Raw genomic sequence first — 9,344 nt, forward strand, 5'->3', positions numbered from 1 at the left:
AAAAAAATGTTGTTTTTCTCTTTGAAACATTTATAAATTGGCAAAGAAGCAGCAACTTTAATGGGAAGAAGTGTTTATAAATTGGCAAAGAAGCAGCAACTTTAATGGGAAGAAGTGGGAATTTCCCTCTCCTGTGTGCAGGTATCAAGGTATATGCAGGTACCTGCATATCTTGTCCCCTTTGCTGGAATCCCAATTCCTATTTCCTTTTGGAATTTGGTCCTGGAAAGAGCTGAATAAATGCCAGTTACCTTTTACTGAAACCCACTGGAGGTGTGACCCTTCAAAGGGGTGGGCAATGCTGGCTTCCCAGTTCTAGTTGGGGGACCCTCTAGGGACTGGCCTAGGCCTTTGGCCCAAGCCTGTGAGCTTTAGAGCTCTTTCAACTCTCCATAACTTTGACTGCAGTTAAGGGTYACTCAGTACCTCCCAGGAGGAGGCTCTGAGTGGTCTCAGTGTTTAAAATTAATGGATTTGAGCATGAGAATCTGGCCTGGGAGATTTTAATCTGAAATTACTATTTTTAGCTTGGACTTGAAACAGATTCAAATAGCTCTTTTCTGCCTTTGATACTGTATTACTGTCTTAGATCCTTTCCTTTGTTAGCCTCGCAGGCGCCAAGTCCATCTTCGGTCTTAAGACATGTGTAGCCAGTGGACTGAGATCAGGGATGAATTTGGCTAGGGATAATTAAAATAATAAATAAAATCACAAAGTGAAGATACATAAAGCAAAAGCTTGGGCTTGGACTGGTTTCTGAGACTCTGAAAGTAATTTAAGTAATCCACGAGAAAATATGCAATGAAATCTGTTTTCCATTATTGTGTGAGTTGGTATGTCTTAGAATTTGATCAAAACTGTTTTTTTAAGGATGATGAAGACAGCACAGCTTGAAGGGATCTATAGATCTGAGGGCTTTCTTTTTTTTTTTCAGTGTAACATTTACAAATTATTATAGACTTGACTTTATGTTCATTTGCTGATAAAACTTGCTGTTCCTATCTCAATCTGAGAATATGAGAGAATCTGAGAATATGAATCTCAATATGAGAATAATTTGTAACTGTAGCGTAGCTATCGGTATTTTTGAAGGAAACGGTGGTAAAAGCTCATTATTGAGACATACGTGTGTGATAGCTTCTTCCCTAGACCCTGTTTGTTATATACGAACATGGATGTGTGGTTGCTCTCTTAGAGACCCATCATGSTGCTAGGATTTTCCAGCTGTGAAGTTCTGAGTGCCTTCCAACCTCCATGGTGGTGAGCAACAACATGCACAGTTCAGTGTGGAGAAAGCCTGTATAATCCAGCACATCAGTGAGTAAACAGGGCTGGAGGAATCCGTTCCCAGGCCTGTCACTTCTCCCCATCTGTGCTCCCTTTGCTAGCTTTGCATTCCTATTCCCACACCATCAGTTGATCCCTTTTCTTTCCTAACTTTTAACCACATCATATTTTTGTTGAGGGATGTCCTTGCCCAGTCCTCTGAGGGGATTTCTTTGGAGGCTTCATCTGTTTACTCAGGGATCAAATAATAGACCACTGAGTTTCACCAAGCCAAGATTTATCAAGGCCATCAAGGACTGTGAATGTCATTGACTAGGAATGGGTCAGAAAACAAGAAGTCTGTTTCCTATTTTCTCCCTTGGTACTACAGGGAATTCTGCCTCAGAGAATTTATGAAAATGTCAATAAGTCAAATAAGAGTGTTCCGGATGTTCACAGTAATAATTTACCAGCTGGCAGGGCTTGTCTGTTTACATCCTCCGTAARCATCTCATGGGACAGAATGAAGCCTGGTTTGGGGTACTGGGTTGAAAGCAGCTCTTGGGGCATCTGCCAGTACGTTTGTGTTCTGTATAAAGTCAGCTGCTGTGGGATCTTATGCCACTGCTGTTTTAAGGTAAGGTGAATAAATAGGCTTGAGGTCTCTTTTCTACTCAGTTGGGAAACTCATTCCGTAACTTTAAAGGCAGTTAAGATGATGACTCTTTCTGAACACTTCTGATATTGCTGAAAACAGAAGCTTCAGTCTGGTTAGATCAGTGCTGTCTGATTTCGTGTACAGGCCAACAGAAAACCCAGTAGGTTCTTCCAGTGCCTTGTTTAAATGGACTCAGCAGCTGGCTGGGTGAGAGAGGGAGACTGTGCAATTGAATGATTGCAAATTCAGTGTTTTGAACTATTGATGCTGTTGCAGAACTAGCAAGGAGGCATCTCRGAGAACACGTCAGAGCTCACTTGCTTTCTCTCTCCCTCCACAGGTGCATGAGCAGGTGAATTAGCCTTTACTGCTAGAACATTTCTCCCTACAAGTGCGGAGAACAGAGATTAGGCTCACCTAGACCACTATTCCAACAGCAAGCAAAAGCAGCATTCGAATAAAATRTTGAGGAATGTCTCAGCAGTGGCATCGCTGTGAGGACGCTGAGGTTTTGGTGGACCATAAGCTCAGTATGATTTATGAGTTGGTGCTTTGGGAAGAAGACTAAGCACGTAGCAGCAAGAAAGTCCTGTGARGCACAGCAGTAGTTATGCCTCTTGGGCAGGTATTCTGAATTGGGCATCCATATACTTGAAAATGTGTGTAGGGAGACTGCACCTTTCCGTTGGGAAGATTGCTCTTCCTGTCCATTTGAAGCACGGGAATATTTGGGGACACTGAGAAGCAGCAAATTGGAGTGGATTGGAAAGGTGTGTTGTCATGCAGGGAGCTCCCTTCCAGAAATGTTGATACCTCCCGTTGGCTCCAGAATTTCAGGTTTACAGTGTAGTACTGGGATTGACTCTACAGAAACCATTAAAAATTAAAAGAAATAATAAAAAAAAAAAAAAAAAAAAAAAAAAAAAAAGGAAAGAACTGAGCATCCCTGTGAATTAGAATGTCAGAGTTAAAATTACTAAGATAGACAATTTCAAGAGAATTTTGTAAGAATCTAAACCTTACACTTCAAAAATAAACCTTTCTAATGAATGAGGAAAGGAAGGGTGATGTTGACACCTCTCGCAGGAGGGGATATGTGATTTGTGCTGGATACRGCATGCAGACTGCATGCATGTAAAATCTATAAGGCTGACCGAAGACAATCTAGGTATATTGAATGGCTGTAAATGCCTGAAATGCTTTGGATTTCATAGAGTTGTACCTATTTTGGGGCTGGGGATGTTTTGCTCCAAAGAAACTAGTTGAACTGACTCTTAGAGAGAGCAGGGAACCTGTAGCCACTTCTATTTCTTCCTCGGTTGCCAACAGTGCAGYTTACCAAGAACGGCTCCATCAGTGATGGATGAGTGCTGAAAACTTCAGTGAAGTCGGTCAAACATTTAGCTTCCTTCTCTGATCCCAGAAAATGTGGATCAAGGAATTAGGTTGGGAATCTTGAAGGGTTTTTTTCCGAAGTTTAGAAGAGATTAAAAGCTTGCTCTCTGACCTCTTTCTCTTGGGGTTGCATGCTTCCCTGTTCATAAGGTTTTCCGTGGGTCTTCATACTGTGGCCGAAACACGAGGAGGAGGCTTTTCCTGATTTTAGCAAATGCTAGAAGTTCAGAGGAATAGTGGGCAAAGTTAGCAATGGACAATCCCAACTTATGGGCTGAGAAAGAATGTGCTATGGGGTTCACGTTATTGTGTAGGTTGCTGCTGATGGTGGAATCAAAGTCCTGGGTGAAGAATCACAAACTTGGTCAATCAGTGGGAGTGTTTTCCTGGGTGGTGGAAAGGTGGTCTGGCAAGCCTGACCAGCGCGGAGCACTTTGGCTCGGTAGGTGAAGCTGCACAGCGGGATAAAAGCGGGACAGATTCAGCTGTTTTCACCACTCTTTTGTTCTCTTATTCCTAGCGAGTTACTGCTTCTTGGACAAGGTGGGAAGAATCTGTGGGATTTCATTCTTTAACAAAAGCATCCTTTTTTTCCCCAATGTTAATTACTCATTTGTGCCAAACTGGGAATGAGAAACAGAGTTTAAGGATCTAATTAACATTTGCTTCCCCTTTCAGCAGATCGGTCTTTACTGTCATAAACTCTGTGATGAAACTATTTTTGCCTAGTTTCTTGTCATCTGAGACTCCTCCAGCCTCCACAGGCTGAGTTTCCAGTTTAGGAAAACAAACAAACCRAAAAAGCAAAGCTAGAAAGAGTATCCCACCACTTTAGAGAAAGGACAAACATCATTCTTTTGTCCACATGTCTTCCTCTCAGCTCAGCAGTGATTATCGCACATGCTAGAAGTAATTTTTACCATGAGGGCTTCTTCACACAGCTTTTGTTCCAATATATCTGTAGCAGGCACTGCTAAGGAGGAATTTTTTGGCTTGGTTTGGCTTGTTCCCATATAGGCATAGGCAATATATGTAGCCTATGTAGCCATAGGGCTATGTCTAGCGAAGGCAGCGTTATCCTGATCAACATGGTCTGGTCTAGTTAAAGCGGTGAACAAGCATAGGTTTAGGTTCTTGCTTTGGATGCAARCCAAGGAGTGTCACCTTTTTTTTTTCTTTCTTTTTTTTTTTTTCCAGAAATATTGCTTCTCAGAAACAAGGGCTAGAGGTTTTGATTCAGATTTCTTAATTTTGGAAGGCATTTTGAGGTTGCTAAAGGTGCTGTATTTAGTCATAAAAATAACAAAATGAAAAATACATAAGTGTATTTATAGTAAGAATAATGAAGATTTATAGAGTAGCGCTAGCTGCGGTGTTCCTTGCATAGGAACTCTATATTGAACAGAGTGCTTGAATGTTTGGCTTTTAAAAAGAGGGGAAAAAAACAAAAACCAGATGAATAATGAGAAACAAATCCTTCTTCTGGTGAGAAGCCAAACCTGTGTTTTGAAAATTTAATGTTTTTTGGTTTAAGCAATGAAAAAAATGGACTTGATCTTTGCAGCAGCTTGGATTTATTATTGGAACCAGTTGGCTGTGCCACAGAGGAGAGGAATTTTCTGGTAATTAGAGCAAGAAACTGGGAGTCAGAAGCATTAGGGTCTGGTTTTGACTCTGGCACTAACACACTGTAGCCTTGGGAAACATGCTGCCTCATTTGTACCTTGGCTTTCCCATCTATAAAATGGGGCTAAGGAAATAATTTGGCTTCCCAAATTGCAAGCACTAATTAAAGGACGTTTCTCCAGCACCTTGAGGTCTCTATTGTCAGCGAGCGGCTTTTCACAAGCCTGCGGTTCAGACGCTTTTGCAAAGCCTTGCCCTAAACATTTACAAACCTGATTGCCCAGATTCCTAAATCCACGTGTGGGCATCTAATTGAAAAGGGCCGTGTTTCCAGAAGCCTGTCCGCTGCTGCAAAGGAGCACGATGGGGAGTGTTTTGTCGCTGGACGTAACTGTGAAAACAGAGCCATCACGGGACTCTCTCCCACTGGGATCCTGCCATTTAGCACGGCCCATTCCACAGGCTCCCGACAGAAACGTCTCATCCCTGTGGGCTTCCCATGTTAGGGCTCCGGTGGAGCAGCTGCGAAAGAGGCAGGTGGGGGACGGCCACCCTGGGCAGGACGAGCGCTCGGCGCTCCCCAAGGGCTGCCGAAACGCTCCTTGCCCCGCTGGATCCGGCTCCCTTAGCAAGGCAGCCGCCCGAGTGAATGGAAGTCCCGGCTGGCTGCACAGCCTCGCCGCAGTCCTGTGTCCCGCGCTCAGCTCCTGCAGCGTTCCCCTCGGAACGGCCGCGTGCTCGGCCACCCCTTCCCTGGGATGCCGCTGTGGTCGGAGAGCAAAGGGAACGTCGCTCRCCCTGGGCTCCCGGAGCCGGGAAACGCGCACTGACAAGACAGGAAATTCTCGCGAACCACAAGGCCCTGGAACTTGCCTCTTGGCTTCCTGTGGGCCTTACCCAGGTTTCAGCTGGGGTGTATAAAGATTATTAATAGCAATAGTTGCATTAGCAGGTCTATGTTTTTCTTTTCCTGTCAACCCAGATATTTCTTCATGCGAGACCTTCGGCCTGCTTTTATCCAAAGTAGCCAGAGTCGRACCCAAGAATATGGCAGTGCAGGGGTTCAACAATCCTTGTGCCTAGCRGGAAGCCAAGCAGGGATTTCACCTTATGGAAGGTTCTCGAAAAGGACTGGGTCTGAAATGCCTGTGCAAAACAAATAGCTCCAAGCTGGGGCAGGCTTCGCTTTCACAAGCGTTTCCTCCAGCAGCGGGGCATTTCCACAAAGCAGACGCTTTCTCTTCATTCTCATCGGGACCATGCCGGCCCCGTCCTGTTCCCCTCTCTTGTCCTGCTGTAACTCTTGCCCAGCCAAGTGATGAACTGGSTACGGAATTGGTCTTGATTTGGAGAGAAGGGAACAAGTAAAAGATCCTCTTTTCTTCCTTTTCAGTTCCACAAACTGACAGTTGTGGTGACGGTGAGTGTGACGAGRAGGGAAAATATGGGAGCTACTTAAGCCAGCACTTCCAATGAAACAAGTCCTTGTGAAAGCAGAGGCTAAGCCCAGATCAAGGGAAGCTCGCTCCCATCCTGCCTTTGAGCCCGGAGGAGCTCAGAGTGTGTCTTGGCTGCAGCAGCGAGCAAGATGCACGTGGGTGGTTGGGTGTTTGTGTCCAAAGACACAGTTTGTGCCTCCAGAGTCTGGTCCCTGGGTAGGAAGCTCTGCTAGTTGCTGGGCAGAAAAGCTCTGCCATGGTCAACAGTCCTGCAGATGTGTTTTGTAGAGAAGAGAGGGGTTATATGGAGACTGGAAAGTCTTAGATTCACCACATTTCAGAAGGAATGTGGCTTCTAAACATAAGTTTTCCTTCTTCAAAAATTAGTACATTGCTTTTAATTCTCTAAAGGGCGTATATTTGCGCAAGGTGGGGGATATGTACTGATGGGGGGAAAGAACTGGTTGTCATCCTAGACAGAATATTGGACAAATTTGACCCCAGACCTGACAGGTAGCAACATTTGGGTGGTTATGAGTCCCCAGCAAGGTTTTCTCACAATGTCTCACAAGGCCTAACATGAGGAAGAGAAAGCCTAATCTTGGCATGTGCCAAGTGCTCCCTGCAAACCACTGATTTCATCCTCTCTGCTGGAGCTGGCACGTCAGGTTTGGGCAAAGCAGCGTTTTGTCTAGCAGAGCGATGGACGGAGCGTTTTGATAAGCACTGCTGAGGCTGAGCAGCACTCGGGTTGCTCAGAGAATGACCTCCCCAGGGCCACTGCTCTACAAGAAGTTAAACTGGGCTTTTTGAGGTGATGAGCTGATGGTGGGACTCTCTCGAGGAAGCCTTGTCACGGGAAAAAGTACTGAGATGAATAAGATTCCAGCTTTGTTTATTCCAGATTTATTCTGGAGTATAATATGCATTGTAAACAACTTTTTTTGAATTTTCCTAGGAAAGTATGTGCATGCAGCCTGTCCTTATTTATTTTCTCTGTTTTTCAGGCTTAGCCCAAAGTGGTAGCAGTTGCTCATTTTTCCCAAATGTGCCTGCTTTGGAAAACAAGCTCAACATGTAATTTCCCTTCCTGTACTGTGCATGGCTTCGCGCTGGCCATGCCAAACAATAGCTTTGAAGGGCCACCCGGAAGACAAGCTGGCCTCCAACACATGTTTTGAGCAGGAGCCCTTAACCTTGAACAACGAGAACAAGTCCAGGGCTGGACCCACTAATTCCCTTTGTTAGGTGCCCAGGACGTGAGCTCCTTTTATTCCTCCTTCCTCTCTATTGTGTTGCTGGAGCATCGTTGTGTGGAAGAGGGGACATCAGAGACATTCTTTCCGTGTGATCGGGCTGAATCTCTCTCTTTTCTGTGATTTTATTCTGCTTGGGAGAGCAACTATAGTTTGCTCCGGGGACCAAACTTGAGCCGTAACGAGGCTTCCTTTCTCCTGACGTCTCTTTTGACCTCTGTTTCACTCCTAGCTTCTGTGTCAACTCAACAGCCCTGGAGCATGTCCTGACCTTGTAGTATCCCTGCAGGAGTCACTCGGAGTGATGGTGTGTTGGTCATGAATTGCCAGCTCCAAAGCCTGTGACACACAGGTTGTTTCTTAGAGGTTAGGTTTTCTTTCCATCTGCTGGCTGCTTTGATCCCATTTACCTGTGGAGGTCAGCTAAGGTCCAGCCCAGTGTGCTAAGTCTTAGAACAACAATTGGAGTATATCTGAATGTAGCCACCCTGCTCATACCAACTCCTATATGAATGCTGGCCAGCAAAGCTTTGCCCTCTGAGGAGGGGTGTATCTTAATCCCGAAGTTGATGGTTGACCTCCTTTCTCCCCAACATCCTCACAAATTTTCTCTGGCCCCTTCAGTTTCCGACAAAGAGAAATAACGTGACCCAAAGCAGAAGTGTCCTTGACTTTCCTGGGGACATTTCTGTGTCCTTCCTTGCCTCCTGCTTTCGCGTTGTTCTCTCCGTCTCTCCCCAGCAAGGCAGCTCAGTGCCAGCCCTGCGTTTGKCGTCTTCTCTAGAGGGTCATACAGAGCCCCAGCGAGGAGAGCGGATGTCTCCAGTGCTGTCCTTCCCATCGTGGAAAAGTCTGCAGATTATTTCTATTTCCTTTCACCTCATTTCTCCCAAAATGTTTCTTACAAAGGCACCTTGTTGTGCGGAACAGGCACCATTCACCTCTCCAACCGCTCTCTTGGCCACCTTTTCATGCAGCCTGAGCCCTCCTGCTGGTGCCCGGCTCTCCACACCGACGAGCAGGGTGCATGAAAAGAGCTGCACTTCTGACTTCTGTTGTTAAATGTCATGGGAAGAAGGAGCAAGATAGTTAACTCTTGGCATGGCCTGTCCGGAGCGTGGAGCCAGCTGGCAGCAAAATGARGACTGAATTTTAATCACCAAGAATGCCTCGAGTAAGAAAGGGAAGCAAATCTCTGCTTTTTCTTTTTTTTTTTTTCCTTTCAGATGGAAATTGCAAAGCATTTTACTGAATGGCATTACCCTCATTTTGCATGTATGGGAAACTGAGGTGCAAAGAGAATTACTTGACTCACTGAGAAGCAGCTGAGAGCTGTTTTAGGGAGCTAGAGCTATGGARTAAAAGAGAGCCTACCAGTTTTTAGGTTATATACAGGAGGCAGAGAGATTGAGGGCTGCTTYTCCAGCATCCTCCATTTCCAAATGCAGGTCTCTTGCTCCCTTGGTCCAGCATCACTCCGAGCGGCTGGAATCCCTGGGATACCCRTCCTGATGGAGCAGCGCTGGAGGCACGAGCCCCGCGCGCGGGGCCAGCGGAGCCGCCCGGGGCTCTGGCTCAGCCAGCGCTTGCTCGTGGCCTCCGTGAGCTGCCCGTCTCCTCTGGACGCGGGTGCCCGCGGTGCAGAGCCGCTTCCCGGCTGCGGGCAGGGCGTTGGGCAGGGCAGCGTGTTTGGGGTTAGGAGGC

General features: G+C 46.0%; 1 long non-coding RNA gene across 1 annotated transcript in view; it reads left to right on the top strand.

Annotated features, from left to right (window-relative positions):
- The window catches only part of LOC112950903, a 2,215-nt gene extending 1,034 nt beyond the window's left edge, over positions 1-1,181 (top strand). Inside the window, exon 3 of the long non-coding RNA XR_003250085.1 lies at positions 1,138-1,181. This is a non-coding gene — a long non-coding RNA (uncharacterized LOC112950903). The remainder of the gene's footprint in view (positions 1-1,137) is intronic.
- The last annotated feature ends 8,163 nt before the right edge of the window (positions 1,182-9,344 follow it).

The sequence above is a fragment of the Nothoprocta perdicaria genome, unplaced genomic scaffold (assembly GCF_003342845.1).
Source record: "Nothoprocta perdicaria isolate Ctin4 unplaced genomic scaffold, notPer1 scaffold_33, whole genome shotgun sequence".
In the NCBI taxonomy this organism is placed as follows: domain Eukaryota; kingdom Metazoa; phylum Chordata; class Aves; order Tinamiformes; family Tinamidae; genus Nothoprocta; species Nothoprocta perdicaria.